Here is a 22,782-nt window from a genome sequence, read left to right as displayed (position 1 = left end):
CCTGTTACCTCCAGAATAAAATACAGACTTCTTTGTGTGGCACTTAAAATTTTTCATAATTTGAGCCCAACCTATCATTCTAAACTGATTTTGCATTACTCCTTGTGATACATTTAATTTTCCAACCAAATTGAAGGTTTCATTGTTATCCTCTCTTCACTTGCAGTCTTTCATGCCTCAAATCTTTCCTTTTTCATCTCTGCCACTTGAAAGTCCTAGCAACAAAACTAATACCTTAAACAAGGTTCTTCCTGATATCCCAATTTTTGGTGTTATACTCTTGCTTCTTGAAAGTACTCTATATATTTCGTTTGTTCTTATCTGTATATATTTAAAAGTACTCTGTATATATATTTGGTTCTTCCTTATCTTTAGATTCACTGTTTTTCCTAGTAGAATGGAAGCTCTTTGACAGCAGAAATCTATTTTGTTTTGTCTTCTTAACTCTAATAACTTTGTAACTGAACCCATATTGATGAGGTTTGTCCTTTGTTCTTGAAGAAGACAGTGACATCAGGGAGGTGATGCCATGACATGCTCATGAACTGGATTTGAGTGAGGGGATGCTGTGCCAATCACCAGTCTTACTTTTTCCTCTAGAGATGTCTGAATCCAGTGACCAGAAATCATTCAAGATAACTGGAGATGGCCCTGTATGCGAGGCAATCAGGCTTAAGTGACTTCATCAGGGCACACATTGGTTACCCTATTTGTTTAATTGAATTGAATTGATCATCTAAAAAACCAGATCTTTTTCACATGAACTATTTACAATTTTAATTTAATTTAATTTTTTTGGTGTTAAATTTGATTTTTGCCTTTAAAATATCATTCTAGTTTTTCAAGTCAGTATGCAGTTTATAACAACTGCATTTCTTATAAATGCTCTGAAATCATAGAGACCATCCTACATAGACATATTAGTTAATTTAGCTTATTGTACTTTATTTATATGCCCTTTCATTTTTTCTTTGTTAGGATTATTTTTTTAATCCATAGCAAGAATTTAATTTTTTGAGACTTCCATTCTTCTTGATTTTTTCCCTCTTTCAATGGCTTCAAATCCTTCTCTTTGTGTAGGTTGCCCTTTGTTCTTTTCTCCCTTCTCATTTTTCACAGTCCACTGCCAGCTATATTACAGAATACTTATGTTCATTTTTTAGCATTCTCTAGCTAGGGGACCACGAGCAAGTCATTTAATCTCATTGAGAATCAGATTCCTTTTCTGCAAAATGACAATAGTATTTGTACTACTAGCTAGTTCACAAAGGTGGCACAGTGGATAGAGTGCCAGACCTGGAGTTAGGGAAACTCATCTTTTGGAATTCAAATCTGGTCTCACACATTTATAGTCCTATTACCCTGCACAAGTCTCTTAACCTTGTCTGCTTCAATTCCTAATCTATAAAATTAACTGAAGAAGAAAAAGGCAAACTACTCCAGTAATTTTGTCAAGAAAACCTCTAATGGGGTTATGAAGAATTGGACATAACTGAAATGATTAAACAACAAATCTTTATAGTATATCATTTTATATTATTTGTAACCCAGTTTGTGTCACTCAAAACATTAATTCTCCTATAGCAGGAGTGGGGATTAGGAGAGATGAAGAATTGAATTTCTGAACATGATCTCTGACATGGAATTGTGTCTTCATTTAAAGGTCAGCTTCTAAACTTACCTTTTTGCTACTAACCCATTCCCCTGAAAAAGTCCAACCCAAATCAAACCAAACAATACATCTACCACTCTGTAAACTAGTGATTCTATCTTTTGATTACTTTTTCAATAAGCTAGCTAGCATTTGATAGATAGGTATTTACTATGGTACCAGACACTTATGGGTATATAAAAAGATGAAACAGTCCCTACCCTTAGTAAGCTTATTGGTGATAACATATATGTATAGAGATAGAGTAAAAAACATATACAAAGTGGATCAAGGTAAATCTAGTGGGGGTTGAAATTAAAAATGACTTCCCAAAGAAGTTGGCACTTGAATTGAAATCTGAAGGAAATCAGGGAATCAAAGCTCTGTGCAAAGACATGGAAAGAGGAGATGAAATTTTATGTATGAAGATCAATACAGAAGTCAATTAATTTCACTGGATCTTAAACTGTATAGAAAGGAATAATATGTAAGGAGATCAGATAATATTAAATTTAAAAATGAAGAAGAAAGATGAGAAAAGACCAGGTCATGAAGAACTTAAAAGAGTAAGCAAAGTAGCTTATATCAGATCTTACAGGTAACAGGAAAACTATTGGAGTTTCCTTTCCTTTTTTTTTTTTGAGCAGGAATTTGACATGGTCAGATATGTTTTGTAGGAAAATAACCTTTCCAGTTCTATGTAGGATGGAATGTAAAGGAAAGAGAATTGAAGCAGGGGACCAATGAAAAGACTTGTAGTGGTTAGTCTAGGCATGAGTTGATAGGGGTATGCAGCAGGACGATAACAGTGCTAGAAGAGAAAAGGGGTAAGATATGAAAGAAGTTGTAGAAATAGAAACGAAAAGATTTGGCAACTTTATAAGTATGTGAAGTAAAGGTAAGGAATGGAACATGATAACCAGGTTATGATCCTTGGTGACTGGAAAAATAATGATGAACACCACGATAATTAGGATATTTTGAAAAGGAGTAGAGGTTTGGGGAAAGCAAATGAATTCTATTTTGTATATAAGTTTGATATGACTATAAGGCATCTACTTCAACATGTCAAGCGTGTGATTGGAGTTTAGGACTTCTTCAGTGAGATGATAATTTTCTTACCTGTCTCATTTGATGACAATTCTCAAATACTTCTACTCCATTGCTGTTTCCAGTTGTTTCAACTTGACATATATACAATGTAATACTCTTCCAGTTTTAAGTTCTGTGCAAAATTGACAAGTATTCCTCCTATTACTTTGTTCAAATCATTGACAAAAAAAAATGAAATAGCACATTCCAATGACAAAGCCTTATAGCATCAACAGTGGAACAATCTCTTCAAGCTGACATCACTTAGTCCCTCAATTGGTTGGGAAAGGTTGTTTAAACAAGGGGGCAGCTAGGTGATACAGTGGATAGAGCACTTGTCCTGGAGTCAGGAGTACCTGAGTTCAAGTCCGGCCTCAGACACTTAATAATTACCTGTGTGGCCTTGGGCAAGCCACTTAACCCCATTGCCTTGCAAAAACCAATATGTGTGTGTGTATATATATATATATATATATATATAATTTTAAATTCTGGGTTCATTGAGAGATCTCTCTGTGCAGTCACTTTGGTTTAATTAGATATTTATAGAATGCAACATAGTCACCCATTCAACAAGATTTAAATAAATGTCTATTATACGTTGGCACTGTACTAAGTATTGGAGATACAAAAAAGGCAAAAAACAATTTCTCCTTTTAAGGAGTAAACAGTTTAATGTACAAGCAGAGAGACAGAACTAAGATTAAAGAGTATAGTGAAAGGTTTCTTGCAGAAGATAGTGACTGATAACTTGAAGGAAGTCAGGAAAGCCTGGAGGTGGAAATGAGAAGGGAAAGCCTTTCAAATATGGGGGATTATTAGTAAAAATGGTCAAAATTTGGAGATGGAGTGTCCTTTGTGAGGAACAACAAAAAGGCTAGTGTCAATAGATTGAAGAGCACATGAAAAGGAATAAAATGTAAAAAGACTGAGAAGACAGAAAAGGGCGAGGTTGACAATTGTCCAGACATGAGATGATGAAATGGACCACATGCTAGGTAGGAGAGATGCTACAAAGGTAGACTCATGAAGACTACGAGGCAAGAAAAAGAGTAAAGAATCAAGAATGGGGCAAGTAGGTGGCATAGTAGATAGAGTATTGTCCCTAGAGTCAGATGGACCTGAGGTCAAATTCAGCCTCACACACTTAATACTTACTTAGCTGTATGACCTTGGGCAAGTCACTTAACTCCATTGACTTGCAAAAGCCAAAAACAAATTAAAAAATAAAGAGTCAAGAATGACATGAAGATTTTGACCCTGGGTGGTAGGGATCATAGTAGTATCCTCAAAAGTATTTGGTAAAATGGTAAAGAACTAGCTCTAAAGTCAGATGATCTAGGTTCACATCCAGTTTACTACTTTTGTGACCTTGGACAAGTCATCTAACTTCTGTGGGAGTCCATTTCCTTATGAAGTTGGGCAAAGTGGTTTCTGAGGTGACTTCTAGGTCTAGAATTCATTTTTTCCTTATTGGATTTATTCATGAATAGATAGCAAGAATTTTAGTTTTTACACTTCCATTCCTCTTCAACCATATTCATATTTCTTTTTAGAATTTTAATGATCTTGATTAGCTTGAAATTTTCCTTTGTATTTGAACAGATTTAATGAATAGACAATGAACCAGATTCCACAGATAGGATACAAATGTATACACAATTGTCTTTACTTCTTTAATTTCAAACTCCAAACCCTTTCTCTTTACTCTCCACACTCTATTACAACCCATTTCTTTTTCTCTTTCTTTCTTTCTTTCTTTCTTTCTTTCTTTCTTTCTTTCTTTCTTTCTTTCTTTCTTTCTTTCCTTCCTTCCTTCCTTCCTTCCTTCCTTCCTTCCTTCCTTCCTTCCTTCCTTCCTTCCTTCCTTCCTTCCTTTTTTACAAACAGGGTTAAGGGACTTGCCCAAGGTCAAACATCTAGGCAATTATTAAGTGTCTGAGACCTCAGGTACTCCTGACTCCAGTGTTAGTGCTCTATCTACTGTGCCACCTAGCTGCCCCTACAACCAATATATGTACGTAATTGCATCACAAAATACTGATGCTTTTTGAAAAGCTGCCCTCTAAAAATATATGTGTGTGTGTGTGTGTGTGTGTGTGTGTGTGCATACTTGTGTGTATATTTCTTATTTCCTTGCCTTTTTGATAACACACACACAAATAATCTTGATCACCTCAATGAAACATTTATGACCAATACCTACATAATATTCCTAACCATACAAACTTTTTAGTTTCATTTTTAGAAGAAGTAGGGTGAAATGGATATTCATTCTCAAATGTGTAAAACTATTTTAGATGGTCATGCTGATATGCAGGGGAATGTCTGCTGTGAATAAAGTGGGCTGAAGTGCAGATAGGAGGAGTGTTAGTTGAAATCAGAATCAGAATGCCTTCTGGACACATCAAAGTAAGCCAATGTGGTTAGGCAGGGGAGCTTCTCAATGAATTCATATTTCACTAGGACCTTTATAAGAGAAGAAGTTTATACTTTTTAAGAATCATCTACTTGTAATAATGATGTGAAAATCATAGTTACAGGCTAGTTTTAGAATCATTTTGGACCCAGGAAATACCTAAAAGCTCATAACCAAAAAGAAACCAAGGGCCACAAACCAAATAGTAGGGAGTCAGAAATTGGAATCAATCACCTATAAGGTCATTTTTCATTCTAAGGTTCTATGATTAGAGGCAGAGTGATCTTGAAAATCAGATCAGACATACCTCAGATGTGAAGCTGCCTAGAGGCTTCCTGCTGTGGTCAAAACAACTAAATGAGAGATTTCAGAATTTCTCAAAGCTTCAAAAAAATTGCTTTCCCTCCCATTATTATGAAATTGTAAGTTATCTCAAGTAGTTTTTTTTTTTAACATGCATGAGTTGTAATTGCCAACTTTGATAAATTTTGCTGCCATTCTACTTGGAAAAGTTCACTATTTTACTCAACTTTTTTGCCATCCTATGAATGTGCATGAGATTCTTAAACTGCTGTAGATTTTAGATTGCTAAATTATCCAAGATAGTTCCTTTTCTGAACATAATGCATCAAGGTGATGTTTTTCTCTGTATGCATTACTACCATTTTTATTTAACTTTTATCCCCCTGGGCAAATTGGCTAATTCAAAGGAAGCTAAAATATTCACTGAGGAACTTTCCATAATTATAGACTCAATTCAGGGTTATGAGAAGAGAGAATATCCCATGTTATTCAACTAAATTATGCCTTTGTCATTTTATGCCTTCATGTTTTAAAAAATGTACAGTGAGTAGGCCAACTATTCTTTTTTGTATTTTATAGCCAACAAATTCAAGGTGAAAATATTCAACCCTATTTTATCATTTTTTATATTTGCTAGCCTAGAGAGTTCAGGCATAACACTAATCTCTGATCAGACCATTTCTGATGGACTGTGTTGAGTTCAAAGGGCCAAAATTTAAGAAGAGCTATGAGAAGCATATTGCTTCCATTCTTAAACAGGTTGGTGAAAAGACTGGAGACCTGGTCTTATAACACTAATAGTCAATAAAAGTCAGTAAACATTTATTAACATTTATTAAGTACCTACTATGTGTCAAATACTTTGCTAAAAGGGTGGTGATTGAAATAAAAAGAAAGGCAATCTGTACCCTTAAGAAAATTACAATCTAATTATGGAAGCTAATACACAAAAGGAAAAGGAAACTGAAAAAGTATGATGTTCAAGCAGACCAACTGATGGGAAGGGAAATTAACTCAGAAAAATTCTGAGTCCTCTATAAAGGGATGTTGTGAGAGAAGTATATTGCTACACTCTCCAGTCCTCTAATCAGAGAGGAGAGAAAAATGAAGGTGCTGAGTAAGTGCTGAGTATCAAGGCTGTTGTTCAATTATGTTTGACTCACCATGATTCCATTTGGGGTTTTCTTGGCAAAGATACTAAAGTAGTTTCATTTTTTTTCTCCTATTCATTTTACATATGAGGAAACTGAGACAAACAAAGTTAAGTGACTTACCCAGGGAAACAAAACTACTAAGTGTCAGAGATTGTATTTGAATTCACAAAAGGTGAGTCTTCCTGACTCCAGGTCTGGTCCCATGGAAAGAGAAATGAAATATAATTGGAGGGTCCAAATTCTAATGTCTTTTCTATCATTTTTTGCCTTTATGACCTTGAACAAATCACTTAACCTCTTTGCAACTCAGTTTTCTCTTTGGAACAATAAGAGAGTTGAATAAAATAACCTGTAAGGTCTCCTCCATCTCTCAGTCTCTGATCCAGTGATTGTTTTTTCATTTAAATTTGATAAATGATATACTTCATAAAACTGATAAGTAACTTTTGTAAGCATATGCTGGTCCATTTAATGTCTCAATTGATATTGATAGAATAATATTTAATGAAATTATCTCTGAATTTGTCTCTATTAAGGAATCTTGTTTAAGCATATAGAAAAATTTTACATCAGAAATACTCTCTTGATATGAAAGATCCAGTTACAATTTCAGAAAAATTCTCTTTCTTAGTCAACAGCTTCCATGCAGAAAATCTGGGACAACTTTATACAGATATGTATATATATATATATATATATATATATATATATATATATATACACACATACACATACATACATGCATATATGTATATATCTGCATATACATTATGTAATATATGTTTTATATATAGTGTGCATGTGTGCATATATATACATGAATATATATATGGCATGTTCATTATATTAAAAATAATTCTATGCATATAGGAATTAAATGCACAATATAAGAATGTGAAGAAATAGTATTGAAATTATAAAACAGTCATTAGTCCTAATCAAATATTTAAATTGCCAAAGCTTTCTGAACTTCCAAGGAGAACATTTCACAAACCAGACATCCATCCAAGGTATCTTGCCACCTTCCCTGGCACAGGACTACCTATTTTCCCCCCTCTTCATCTGGGAATACTATACTTAGCACAGCACACTTTCATTCAAATCCAATTCACATGTTTGTCATGGCATCGCCTCCTTGATGTCACGGTCTTCTTCAAGAATGAAGACAAACTTTAGAGCACTGGATATAGATATAGTCAAGACCTGAGTTCAAATCCAATATTTCTAGCTATATGACCCTACGCAGAATCAATAAACTCTTCTAGACTCAGTGTTCTCATCTGTAAAATGAGGATAATAATAGTTGCTACCTCCTGGGTTACTTTGAGCATAAAGTGAGAATGTATTTTTTTAAAAATTTAGAAAAACTTATGGTATGATTCAAAGACAGCTTTTATTATTAATCGAATCAGTACTATTGTTCTTGGAAAGTAGTGGCAGTTGGCTTGAATGACATTGTTAACCATGGAGATGACTGCTCTTGAAAGGTAACATTGTGCATTGAATAGGAGTTGGATTGAGAACCAGGGAGAACTTTGTTTAAATCTGACCTTAACACTAAACAACTGTGTGACTCAAAGTAATTTATACTATCTATGTCTTAGTTTCTTCATATGATAAATGAAGAAGTCTGTAAAATGATGGCATTTAAGATCCTTTCCAACTCTATATGTATTCTCCTATGAACACCCTTTGATGATCACAACTTTGACCTGTAATCTCTTCTATTAAAATGTAAGCTTCTTGAGAGAAAAGACAGTTTCATTTCTGTCTGTCTGCTCAGGACTTGACAAGTAACCAATACTTAAATGCTTTTTTTTCATTCATTTGAATTCACTCACATTCTTGAGTATCATGGTGCATTTGTGAAAGGTCGCAGTCTTCCTTGCTCCTTGCCAGGAGGGACCCTTGTTAAAGGAGAGTAGAAAAGGATATAAGTGCAATGGCACCCTTCTATCTTTTTTTCTCTCCTTTCTCCCCCCCCACTTTTTTCTTTCTATTGTTTTGAAGTCATCTTCATCAAGTTGTGACTAAAAATATAAATAAACCCCTAACTCCTAGTCTTTTCTCTTTCTTTCTCCTTCTTTTGTCTCTCTTATAGTTCTATCTAAACTCAAGTATGTGTCAGAGAAACCAAATATGTACTTTTTAAAAGGCCTTTATCCCTGAAGGGAGGAAACAGTAATAGTTTCCATATATGTTATACATGGCAAATATCTTGTTAAAGAGAATCCTTTAAGTTTTTATTTTGCTTAATAATTTTATATATCACTCATTATATAAGCACTGTGATCAGTACTTTTATTATTATATTTGATACCAGCAATTCTGAGTTAGATGCTATTATTATCCTAATTTTAAAGATAAAGAAACTGAAGCAAACAGAGGTTAACTGACTTACTCAGGGTTAAAGAGCTAGTAAGTGTCTGAGCCTAGATTTTGAACTCACATCTTCCTGACTCCAGGCCATTGCTCTATTCACTGCACCTCCAAACTCAACTGTTTATATGCATAATACGTACATACATACATACATACATTCATTCATTCATTAACATATAACATACACACATTCATATACATACATTCAAATATATACATGTATATATTTTTTATTTAACAAATAATAAATACAACAAAATAAGGAGGATTTGAATTCAAACCTCTGGCATTTTATTAACTGTGTGACCCTGGGCAATTCACATAACTCTGTGTGCTTAGTTTCCTCATCTATAAAATGGGCTGGAAGAGGAAATGGCAAACCATTTCAATATTTTTGCCAGAAAATCCCAAATAAATCCAAGAAGAGTTGAAAGCCACTGGTACAATCACAAGATTTTTTATTTTATGTATTTCTTAGTCAATTATATATTTGTGAAGATGTGTTCTGCTTCGAGGATTGTCTGCAAGAACCTGTGTGTTCCCTTTACATATTTTCTTCAAAGTTCTCAATGAATCAAGATATTATTTTCATAAAGATTTCATGGAAATTAAAAGGAACCGTAGATTTCTATGGCTATTAGATGCTTTTGGGGAAGCAACAATTATACTTGTGATCTGTCCTATAATTCTAGAATATTCTTGTCATTGTAGTGCAATGTATAATAATCCCTAAATACTTTATTTTTTCATTTTACATGATGTTTTGTCAACCATATTTACAAATTAGTAATTTTTGGTATGGGGGATTAGGATTAAGGGAAAGAGATACATTTTTATAATTTTTATCAAGTGTTCATCAGATTCAGAAGGGTTGTTTTTTCCTGTGTGTTTTGTTTTGTGATGTTTTTCTTTCTCTGGTTGGGGATAATATAATCCATAACCAATCAAATACAGTTGTCCTAGTTCTCTGGACTGTTGAGAGGAGTTGCTTCTATCAAGGCTGTTCATCTCATAATTCTGTTGTTGTGTACATTGTTCACTCCACTCTACTCCCTTTAATCAGCATCAGATCCCACAAGTCATTCCATGCTTCTCTTGAGTCCAATCATTTACGGTTTCTTATAGAACAATAATATTTCATAATATTCATGTACCATAAGTTGTTTAGCCATTCCTCAATTGATTGACATCCCCTCAATTTCCAATTATTTGCTACTACAAAAATAGCTGCTATGAATGCTTTGGAACATGTAGGACTTTTCCCATTTTTTTTACAGTTTCTTCTGGATATAGTCCTAGAATTGGAATTGCTGGGTGAAAGGCTAGGAACAGTTTTATTGCTCTTTGGGCATAGTTCCATATTGCTTTCCAGAAAGATTGGATCCACTTACAATTCCACAAGCAATGCATCAGTGTCCCAATCTTCCCATAACATCTCCAGCATTGATCATCTTCCCTTTTTTTCCATCTGGGCTAATCTAACAGGTGTGAGATGATACCTTATTGTTGTCTTAATTTGCATTTCTCTAATCAAAAGTGATTTGGAGCATTTTTTCATATGATTATATATAGCTTTAATTTCTTCATTTGGAAACTGTTCATATCCTTTCACCATTTAACAATTGGGGAATGACTTATGATCTTTACAAATTTGATGCAATTCTCTGTATATATTTTATTTATTTTTATTTTTATTTTTATATTTTTCAAGGCAATGGGGTTAAGTGGCTTGCCCAAGGCCACATGGCTAGGTAATTATTAAGTGTCTGAGGTTGGATTTGAACCCAGGTACTCCTGACTCCAAGGTTGGTGCTCTATTCACTGCACCACCTAGCTGCCCCCTCTCTCTATATTTTAGAAATGAGACCTGTATCAGAACACCTGGTTGTGAAAAATGGTTTCACAGTTTTCTGCTTCTCTTTTAATTTTGGCAGCATTGATTTTATTAGGGCAAACCCTTTTTAATTTAATATAGTCAGAATCATTCATTTTGTAACTTATAAGGTGCTCTAATTCTTGTTTGGTCATAAATTTATCCCTTTTCTATAGATCAGATAGAGTAGTTTTTGGTCTATTAAATCCAAGTACTTTAAAAATTGTGTCACCCCCAGCATGAATTTTTTCCCATGTGTATTAAGCCTAATCACTCTTGTTTTTCATTTCCTCCAGTGTCATTTCCACTTCCTCATAAAGAATACACCTATAGAGGTGTTTCCAGTATAGCTTCATTGGTTCCATTGACCACAGTGATGAGAACAGTTCACTAATGAAATGATGGAAAAAAAATATTCCATTTCACAGACATTTGTTGTCCTTTTCCAGGTTCATCCTTGAGACTAGATTTGAACTCAGGTCTTCCTGACTCCAGGTCACTGCTCCCAAATCAACAGCTTATATTCACAATGCGTATACAAACATAAACATATAAGATGCACACATATTCATATATATATATATTCAAACTTTGGCTTACTCAGTTGGATCTCATGCCAAGATTTTTGCAGGCTTATTTTCAACTACAATGATTTTTTGTTTTGTTTAGTAGAATGATACTACTCAACTCTTTTCCAAAATCCTTCTATCACATATCCCAAATCCTTCTTTGTGATACTTTGCCAATGAATTTGAATTCCAAAGATTTACCTAGTGCAGTTATGACAAACTCAAATAAAAGTCACTCTCACCACCCCTTTAAGCTGTTCCCGGTGATCTCTGGGCTTTGCTGTACTACTAAGAATGGTTTGATGGTAATGTCAGAGGCATATAACTAAAAGCAAGGAGGAGTTCAGATAGATATGGACATTTGAGACACTAATACTGAACTTTTGGTTAAAAAGGAGCTTCCTACCTATCTTCCTAACCTTTAATTAATGGATCAAGCTGGTAGGTGGCACAGTGGATAGAGCACTGACCTTGGAGTCACTGGACATCTGTCCAGTTTCAGATACTTGCCATAGGCATGCCACATATTACCTCACATCTGGCCACTGGACCCAGATGACTCTGGAGGAGAAAATGAGATTGGTGACTTAGCATAGCCCTCCTACTCAAATCCAATTAACTTGCTTGTTATGACATCACTTCCCTGATGTCATGGTCTTCTTTGAGAGTACTGTTTGACAAACTCAAAGACATTATTGTCTGGGATAAGAACTCTGTATTTGAAAAAAATGTTGGGAAAACTGGAAAATAATGTGGTTAAAAACTAGGCATAGATTCACATTTCATACCCTAAATACTAAATAAGGTCAAAATGTGTATAGGATTTAGACATAAAGTGTGACACTATAGACAATTAACAGACCAAGAAGTGTTCTGTCAGTTCTGTTTGAAGGGGAGAAATTTTTAAACAAGCAAGAAATAGAGTACGTTATTGTAAATTGCAAAATGGATGATTTTGACTATATTAAATTAAAAAGGTTTTTGCACTGACAAAATTAGAAGGAAAACAGAAAACTGGGAAATAATTTTTACAGCTAGTGGTTCTGATAAAGGTCTCATTTCTAAAATATATAAATAATTGAATCAAATTTATAGTGTTACAAATCCTTCCCCAATTGATAAATGGTCAAAGGATATGAACAGACCACTTTCAAATGAAGAAATTCTCTCTCTCTCTCTCTCTCTCTCTCTCTCTCTCTCTCTCTCTCTCTCTCTGTATATATATATATATATATATATACATATATATATGCATGAAAAACTGATTTAAATCATTACTGAATAAAGAAATGCAAATTAAAACATTGTATACATTAACAACAACATTGTGAGTTGCTCAACCTTAATGGAAGCTTGTTCAGTCTCTTAAACTTACTGTTTTACCTTGGGCAAGTCATTTAACATCTGTTTGTCTTGGTTTCTTGTGTCATAAAATGGTGATAAAATTAGCAACTACCTCCCAGGGCTATTGCAAAGTTCAAATATTTGTGAAATGTTTAGCACAATGCCTGGTTCCATCTCATACCTAACAGATTGGTTATGATGACAAAAAGGGAAAATGATTGATGTTAGAGAGGTTGTAGGAGGATTGGGACATTAATGCATTGTTGGTGGAGTTGTGCACTGATCCAACTATTCTGGAGAACAATATGGAACTATGCCCAAACAGCATTAAACCTGATCTTACTCTTTGACTCAACAATACCAATACTAGACCTATATCTAGAAAAAAAGCATAAAAATTGGGGAAAAGTTCCATATGTTCCAAAATATTCATAACCTCTCTTTTTGTAGGGCAAAATTTAGAAGTTGAGGGGATGCTCATCAATTGGGGAATGGTTGAACAAGTTATGATATTTGAATGTTATGGTATACTATTTTGCTATAAGAAATTATTCCATGAATGGATGGACTCTAGAGAAGCATGGAATGAATTACAGGAACTGATGCCAAGCAAAGGGAGCAGAACTAACAGAACATTGTATACATTAACAACAACATTGTGAGTTGCTCAACCTTAATGGAAGCTTGTTCAGTCTCTTACACTTACTGTTTTACCTTGGGCAAGTCATTTAACATCTGTTTGTCTTGGTTTCTTGTGTCATAAAATTGTGATAAAATTAGCAGCTACCTCCTAGGGCTATTGCAAAGTTCAAATATTTGTGAAATGTTTAGCACAATGCCTGGCTTATAATAGAGGCATTACTACTACTACTATAACCACCACCACCACTACTACTACTACTACTACTACTACTACTACTACTACTACTACTACTACTACACTACTATACTCCTACTCCTACTACAATTATACTACTACTATCCTATTACTACTACTTCTACTATACTATACTATACTATACTATACTATACTATACTATACTATACTATACTATACTATACTATACTATGCTACTGTTATTACTACCACTATACTATTACTACACTACTATTATTACTGCTACTATACTACTGCTTGCAGTTACTCTTGTTTATACTACTGTTATTCTACTACTACTACTACTGCTACTATACTACTACTACTTACTTCTTGGTAGTACTATTACTGTACTTTTACTTGCTACTTCTACTACTATCCTACTAATAGAGCCAATGTGAACACATAACCTCCTCTAAAATAAATTAAGGTAAATAAATAATAGGGAGGGATAGTACTAGCAATTGGAGGCATCAGTGATATTGCTAGATCAAAGAGTTTGTACTTTCATAGAGCTGTTTGGGATTCTCCAGAATGATTGGACTAGTTCACAGCTATATCAACAGTGCATAACATCTCTATTGAACCATATCTTGAAGATACAATGAAAAAAAGTTGACCTCACAGAGAGTTCCTATGGACAAATGCTCTGGTTGAGATCCTGAGAATTTTTTCTCTTTTGATAAAAAATTTCTTATGAGTCACAGTGTTTTTGTACCTTTAAATTCATTAAATATCAATTATTGAAATATCAATTGCTTTTTTACAGCTAACCAACAAGGGAGAATTGGTTTTGGATTATAAGAAAATGGAAAATGATTGATATTATTATAGTTTCAGAATTTATATAACTGCACATATAACCATATGTACACACATATAAGTGTATATTAATATATATTACATACATTATAAACTTAATAAAAGATGTTTTTATATTTTCTGAATGATAGGTCCTATATCTACTAGATTCTTTAAAATTAAAAATTTAAAGAAACTTTCTACTTATCATAACATCTTCCTTTATAATTTTCTTCTGCTTCCAACTAATATGATTTACTAATATTTTTGTGTTGTTACTTTTTCATATTGTCTTTTATTATTAAAAACCCATTATTTATTTATGATTATGGTTCAAATCCTGAAAAGTGTGGGTAGAGGTAGAGAGAGAATTGGATTTGAAGCCAGTCTCCTGATTTTCATCCTACTTTAGTCATTTATTTAGTTTATTTATTCATTTATTTATTTTTACTTATTAGCTGTGTGATTTTAAACAAACCACTTCAGGCTCCTTCAGAATCTGCATCTCTAGAGTGAGGGGGGTCTGGAAAAATCAGAGATTCTTTTTTTCTTTTTTTTTTAAGTTTTTTTTTTTTTTGCTAGGCAGTGGGGTTAAGTGGCTTGCCCAAGGCCACACAGCTAAGTCATTATTAAGTGTCTGCGATTGGATTTGAACCCAGGTACTCCTAACTCCAGAGCTGGTGCTTTATCCACTGTGCCACCTAGCCGCCCCCTGAAATCAGAGATTCTTAATCTTTTCCATAATGGAGCTTTTTTTGACATCCTGGGGGAAACAGAATAATATTGTGAAGTGCATAAAATTCAATACATAGGAATTCAAAGGAAATCAATTATACTGCAACCTATGTATCAAAATATTTTAAAAATAAAATTTATGGGTTCCTATCCTAGATAAAATTCCTCACTACATCACTTATTTACTATGACCTTTGATGAGTCATATTCTGACCTTTATTATCCCCATCATAAGAATTTGACATGACTGTGATAAGGACCAACTGTATTTCTTCAGTTTATTATTTATTAACATGTATGAATGCATTATAAACGTACAATATAAATAACCATTATTATTATTTTCCAGGTCAACCTCAATCTAGACATTCTATCTTGGGTGGACTTCATGTAATCTGTATTCTGGCTTTCCAAGAAATGTACTTGATAAAAATATTTTGACTTTCAAATGTTTTTCATGTAGAATTCAATTTGATAAAAGAACTGTTATTTAAATGGAATTATGATAGTCCTTTTCAACCTGGCAAAAACAGTTTATGAAGAAATATACTCTAAAGATGATGATTCCTATATTAGTCTATAACTTAGGGTATCTCACCTTCATCCAATTTTCAACTCAACCACTTGAAATCAGGGATGTGATTGTCTTCCTCAGCTACCTTGCTGTGAGCTTATGAAAAGTATCTCTTTTTAAAATGAGCAAGTTATACAGTTACTTATCTCTCTTACCTCTTTTAAGATAGTTTAGTGCCCCAAAATTGTCAATGTTACATTTCTCAAAGCATTCTAAGGGTTACTAGAATACATCCCATTCAATGTATGCTGAAGGGTTTCTGAAGAAGTAAATTGCTTTCAATATGAAGTTTGGAGAGATATAAATGGAAAGCAGTGCTTCCCTAATTGGAACTTCTTCCTCTCCCATCTAATATATTTTAGGGGCTGATTTATAACTTACTGCACAAGTTGTCTTTCAAACTTTATTTGATGTCCTCCTAGGAGTGGGAACTCAGCAGATCCTGAAGTAACCCCTTTCATTTTTGTATAGTTATGAATCTTAGAATGTTTTTCTTTACATTGAACAGAATTCTACCCATCTCTTTAGCTATATTCCATTACCTTTAGCTGTATTCCTTTAAGTCAATGACACCAATTCTAACACCTCCTCAACATAGTTCCTTAAAAATCTTGAAAACTCTCATACCTATCCCTTCTGAATCTTCTCTTCTTCAATTTAATTTTTTTGTAGTTCCTTCAGCTGATTTTTCTTTAGCAAGTTCTTCTGCACTTTCACTAATTTTTCTCACTCCTCTATACATGCTCTTGGAGTTTGTTTATATCCTTCCTAAAATGTAGTCTAGAACTGAACACAAAACTTTAGTTTTGAACAAAAGAAAGATTGATCTTGCTCTTCCAAATTAATTTTGTTATTATTATTTCAAGTTTTATAAAATACTTTTGGTCATTTGATTGTTATACAGTATAAATAAATTACTCTAGATACAATTGGTATTTTTTAATTTTATTAATTCAGCCTACCCATGAACAAGTAATATTTTCCCAGTTGTTTAGACATGACTTTATTTGTGCAAAAAATGTTTGGTAATTGTCATATACTTTCTGGGTTTGTCTTGGCAGATAGAATCTTAAGTATTTTGCACTGTCTATTGTATTTTAAATGATGTTACTAGATTTTGAGTGAAATAATTGGTCAATCTTGCTTTTTTTGGGGGGGGGAAGATTTCTAGATTTTACCTTATTACAGATAATACTAGCTAATGTTTTTAGATAGAGGCTACATAACATTTAAGGAAAACTTCATTTATTCCCATGCTCTGTACTTTTTTTTTAAAAATAGGAATAGGCATTTATTTTGTCAAAAATGTTTTCTGCATATTGAGATAATCCTATAATTTCTGTTGGTTATGCTGATGATATATATGTATATGTATACATACATACATATATATGTATATATATAATATATATATATATATATATATATATATATATATATATATATATATATAAAACCAATCCTCTATTCCTAGTGGAATTCCCACCTGATCATAGTGTATGATCTTTGTGGAATGTTCCTGTAATCACCTTGCTAATATTTTATTTAATTTTTTTGTTAGAGAAAATTGTCTACAGTTCTCTTCTATTTTTCTTCTTTTTGATTAGATATCATTGTGTCATAAAAGGAATATGGAAGGGCTTCTTCTTTACGATTCTTTCCAAATAGTTTATACACTTTTAGATTTAATCATTTTTTAATTGTTAGATGAAATTCACCTATGAATTCATCTGGCCCTGGAGATATTTTTTATTAGGGAATTCATTGATGTTTTGTGAAACTTCTTTTTCTAAGATGGTATTACTTAGTCTCTTTCCTCTTCTGTTAATCTGGGCAATATATATTTTTATTTTTTTAATATATTTTTTAGGGTTTTTTTGCAAGGCAAATGGGGTTAAGTGGTTTGCCCAAGGCCACACAGCTAGGTAATTATTAAGTGTCTGAGACTGGATTTGAACCCAGGTACTCCTGACTCCAGGGCCAGTGCTTTATCCACTATGCCACCTAGCTGCCCCATAATCTGGGTTTTATATATATATATGTATACATATATATATATATATATATATTTCTAAACATCCATTTTGCTTAGACTGTCAGATTTATTAGCATATCCTTAGGAAGAATAATTCCTAATAATTGTTTCAATTTTTCTTTATTTGTGATGAATTCACCCTATTTTTTTCTGATAGTGGTAATTTGGTTTTCTTATTTCTTTTTCAGATAAACTTAATGAATGGTTTATCTATTTTTTGTTTTTATAAAACTAGTTTTTATTTTTATTTGTTAGTTTATTTTCTTACTTTTTATTAATCTTTTGATTTTTCAGCTCCAAATTTTCTGACTCATATCATTCACATTCACCAAATCATAGTGCCCAACTATATATCCAGGATTGTATGAGAAGTTAGTTTTCAAAATTACTTGTACAATTATTCCTACAGAAATGTCCTCATGATATTATTTGGTTTTCATGTGGTTATGAGTTATAGTCCCCTCAATCAAAACCAAAAGCAAAAACAAAAACCCACCACATACACTTAAGTTTTTTAAAAAAGGATTCAAATATAATAATTATTTTAAGATTATACTTTACTATATTCAAATTAAGTCCTTTGAGAGATGACAGTTCCAATTCAATTAAGTCTCTCTTTTTATACTCCATTAATAGAAACTCTATGGGATTTGGAACTATTTTTGTACTAGAGTTGAAATCTATAAGGTGGAAAGAGTTCTTTTCCCTTGCTTTCCTTTCCCTCTGATACTACATAAAAGTCCTGACCCTTAATAAACATCATATGGGTGAAATCTTATGGTTCTTTGTCATTGTGGGGCTCTGGAAACAGGGAAAAGAGAGGAGGAATGGAAATAAGGAGTGCTATAAATTCATGTGGTGTGGGAAGAATTCAGACCCACATTTTCTTCATAAATGAGCTCCTAACTTGAAACTGACTCATAGAAAGTAGCATTGGAGACTCTGAAAAGATAAATAAATTACTCATAATCAAATAGCCAATACCATTTTGGAGGTCTTTCTGACCTTGAGACCACTACATAAGACTGCATTTCAGTTCTATCAACAATGAAATTAATACCAAGCAATTGCTGTTTTTCTTACCTCACTGAGGAAACTGATTCACTAGTTTTTTTTTCAAGAAAATTTGACTAGAGAGCACATTGAGCTTGAAATGTACTGAAAGAAGCTATAAATGCTCTTGGGATAAGTATAGGAAATATTTAGGTATGGAATTCTGTTCTTAAACTAACTCACCTCTCTAAAAAACAAGGTTATAAATAATTTTGGACCAAAACACAGACAAAATTGCTATTTGTATTTTTAATAATTCATAGTTTAAAAAATAATATGTTAAAAAGAGGGGACATTCCCAGCTTCTACTTTTCTCTTGGAAAGAGGCCTAGGGCTCTAGTTTGGAAGCTCTATGCCATGAGTGTAGAACTGGGAACAAGAGATCTGAGTCTGAGTCACAGCTCTTTCATTTATAAGTCAAATGACCTTGGTCAAGTCACTTAATGGTCATTGAACCTCAGCTTCCTCATTTATAAAATGAGGAATTTTGTACCAGATAAGTGATTCTTTCCATGCAGTATATGAATTTTGAAATATATATTTGTATAACTACATTTTGATGTGATTGATTTGCTTTCTTTTTCTATGCATCCATTTAAAATATTTTTTTTTCTGAAAAAAGGGTCCATGAGCTCTAATACTGCCATTCAAGTCCACAGCACAAAAAAGTTAAGATTCCCCAGGCTAGATGATCCATAAGGTTTCTTCCTACTTTGGCATAATAGAATTTACATAGTAACCTATTAGTCCAAAAATTCTCAGACTTTTTTCCTAGTTATGTATTATATTAACTCATGGCATATACATTTCTTTTAGGGATTTTATTGTAAGTACTAGAAGCCTCCTTGGAATAGAACTTTGATTGTTCAGTCTTTTATGTTGTTGCTTTATGAAGGTGTTAAAAATGCCCCTTTAAAAACCTCGGCTGGCAAATTGTTTAGTTAAATTGTGCGTGGCAGGCTCCTATGAATTCTTCACACCCATTACGGTTTCCCTGTAATGTGCCATCATCCTTGAGAGATTACACTTTAGATACTTGAAGTGTTTATCCAGAATGATGCAGCCCGATTATATGGTCCACTTGGAAGCAAACATCCCCAGCAGCAACACACCAAGTCTGTGATCAAATACACAGGAAATGTGCTGATTGTAACATCCCCTTCATTTCCACATAATAGCAATAAATGTTTAAGGGGTTGCTAAAGAATAAAAAGACTCTTCAAATAAAGCCCCATCTTCTTGAATGGTGTGATTGGATAGTTGGATATAGCCACTGCATTTTATAAATGGGAAGACCAAATAATACTATGAGATACTTAAAGCCAATAGAGTATTTTTTGGGGAGGAGAGCTCCAAGCAGACTTGGTGACTGAAAGGAAGAATATCACAAAACATATTTTAGTTTCTTTTTGAGAAGCTCTATGAAACCTCTGAGAGTGGGGGGAACAAAGGAACATATTGAGAGGCACTTTCTTAATTACTTGGATGAACTTAATGTTTGTCCTTCACTCTTGAAGAAGACCATGACATCAGTTAGGTGATGCCATCAAATGTAAAGAAAGTATGATCTGAGTGAGGGGTGCAAAATCACCCACCTCACTTTCTCCTTTAAAATGAATCAAGATGACTGGAGATGGCCCTGGATATAGTGGGAGACCTTGGCCTTTAAAAATCTAATTCTTTCTCATGGCACAGTTTGACTGAGACTATGACCATTCAGTAATTAAGAATAGGTAAGAGAAAGATGAGGAGAGGAGGTCAAGAATGACCACTTCCAAAAACAAACAAAAAAAAGATCAAGCTGGGAGCATTTCTCAGTGATCAAGAAGAGCTTTTTTTGCACAGTCTAAAATAATCAAAACCCATCATACACATAAAAATCATTATCCTGAAGTCATCTTTAGCACTATTTAGTTCTGAACTCCAATAAGACTTCCATGACTATTTCCTCAAATAGCAATTTAATAGCACATTTATATCTATAGTAAAATTATATCTCAGGAGGCTCATCAATGATATTTTATAATTTAGAGGATTACCTGGGCTACTGGGAGGTTTAGTGATTTGCCCAGGCTAACAACCAGGAAGTGTCAGACAGGTTTTAAACACAGGCTTTCCTGAGGGAGATGCCCTTCCTTTAGCCAGTGTGCTGTGCTTTCTCTTTCTGCATGTTAATATTCCCTTAATTTGTATCCATGGGAAGGTTTTCATATTCTTATCTTTCATTAATTTCTAAATGAATTATAACTGACATCAGGAAATTGTGAGCTGTAGTTCCAACCCTACCTTGAACTTCAATCTTAAAAAAGGGAGGAAAATATTTAGTTTTCTATGTGTTATTTAGAAAGAATAGTTGACTTTAGAGATAATAATTTTGGCAAGGCTAAAATCCTAACCTTGACATTCATTAAAGATCTGACTGTGGTGGAGTCATAGGTGAGATTCTTGATTTATAGGTGACAGAAAGTAGAAATAGTGAAGCCATCTCATTTTAATCAAGACCTTGGCTGAGGAAATTCATGTAGAAATAATTAAAATAGGGAAGGATGGATTCTATGGCAAAGGAGAATCAGTAGAAGAAAGTGACAGGGGGGCATTGTCTGTCATGCAAAAGAGGGATTCAACTTGTTCTGTTTGGTCCTTAAGGGCAGAAATAAGGAAATGGGTGAAAGACTCAAGTTGATAGATTTAGCTTTATTTAAGGAAAAACTCCTTAAATAAAACTGTCCAAAAAGGGAGAAGGCAACCTCATGAAGTAGTGAATTCCATATTGCTATAGGTCAAAGGATTATAAAGTGAACCTGGAAGGGATCTTTGAAATAGTAAAATATGATGCTGTCATTTTACAGATCAGGGAATGTAGAACTGAAATGTGAACTCAGATCCCTCAACTCTAAGTGCATTAGTCCTTCTGCTCCACATGACTTTCCTCTTACAGCTGAAGATGGGGACCACATTTAAAGATGTCAAATGGTTTTTTTATATGGAATTCTTGTTCAAGTACTTAATGAACTAGCGTTTATTTAGGATATAATAAATTATTTTATAATTGTGCAAAGAAAAATTATACAAATATTAGTTTTAAAGCTGGAATGGAACTGAGTCTATCCCTTAATTTTTCAGAAGAGAAAGTATAAATTTAAAAGTTTTCACCAAAGTCACACAGTTGGTTTATAAGCCAGAATCTACAATTCCAGTTCTTTTTTTCATTATAGCAGACTGCCTTAGACTTGGCTATGACTTTATCTAATTCCTTACTACAAACTGAAGACAAATGTCATCACTTATTACTAGAGAATATTTCTAAAGTGAAGAGGATTCTGCTTTTAGATGATGGCTAAGTGATTTCTTATTTAGTGAAAAGTTCTGCTATGAAAATTTAAATCTTTCATATTTAGGTGACATTTTATTGCTTTATTATATGATCTAATTTTGTATTACTATAAGTACTTTGAAAGAAAAAAAGAATTATGTATCTTTCAAAAAATAGTTTAATCTGGGTATTGTGGCATGCATCCTAGCTCCTGGAAGTATGGACATTTTGCCCTTGGGAATTCTGAACTGTGGGTGGGCAAAGTTAATTAGATGTCTTTTTGAAATGTGACAACAATATGGTGAGCTTCAGGGAATGGGGGCTACCAGATTTTCTAAGGAGGGATGAACCAGACCAGGTGGGAAACACAACAGGTCAAATTCCTGTGCCAATAGTGGGATTAGTGTATAAGTAGGCTTGTACTTCTAGCCTGAGGGAAAAGGGGAGACCTAGGATTGAAATAAAAGGAGTTTTAACATAACAAGTCATAAGAGAAAAAGATGGGTTGATTATAAAAATAATTTTTTATCAGAACAAAAATTCAGATGAGGATTGATGTATTTATCCGGACTAGGCAAGGCTACTAATTGATGTGTGTGTGCGTCTG

The 22,782-nt window shown here is 33.4% G+C and overlaps 1 protein-coding gene across 1 annotated transcript in view; it reads left to right on the top strand.

The window, feature by feature from the left end:
• Positions 1-22,782, top strand: part of LOC141491330 (pinopsin-like) — a 291,048-nt gene that overhangs the window by 172,262 nt on the left and 96,004 nt on the right. The window lies entirely within an intron of this gene.

Source organism: Macrotis lagotis, chromosome 6, assembly GCF_037893015.1.
Source record: "Macrotis lagotis isolate mMagLag1 chromosome 6, bilby.v1.9.chrom.fasta, whole genome shotgun sequence".
Taxonomy (NCBI): Eukaryota; Metazoa; Chordata; class Mammalia; order Peramelemorphia; family Peramelidae; genus Macrotis; species Macrotis lagotis.
This window is presented reverse-complemented; position numbering and strand designations above follow the sequence as displayed.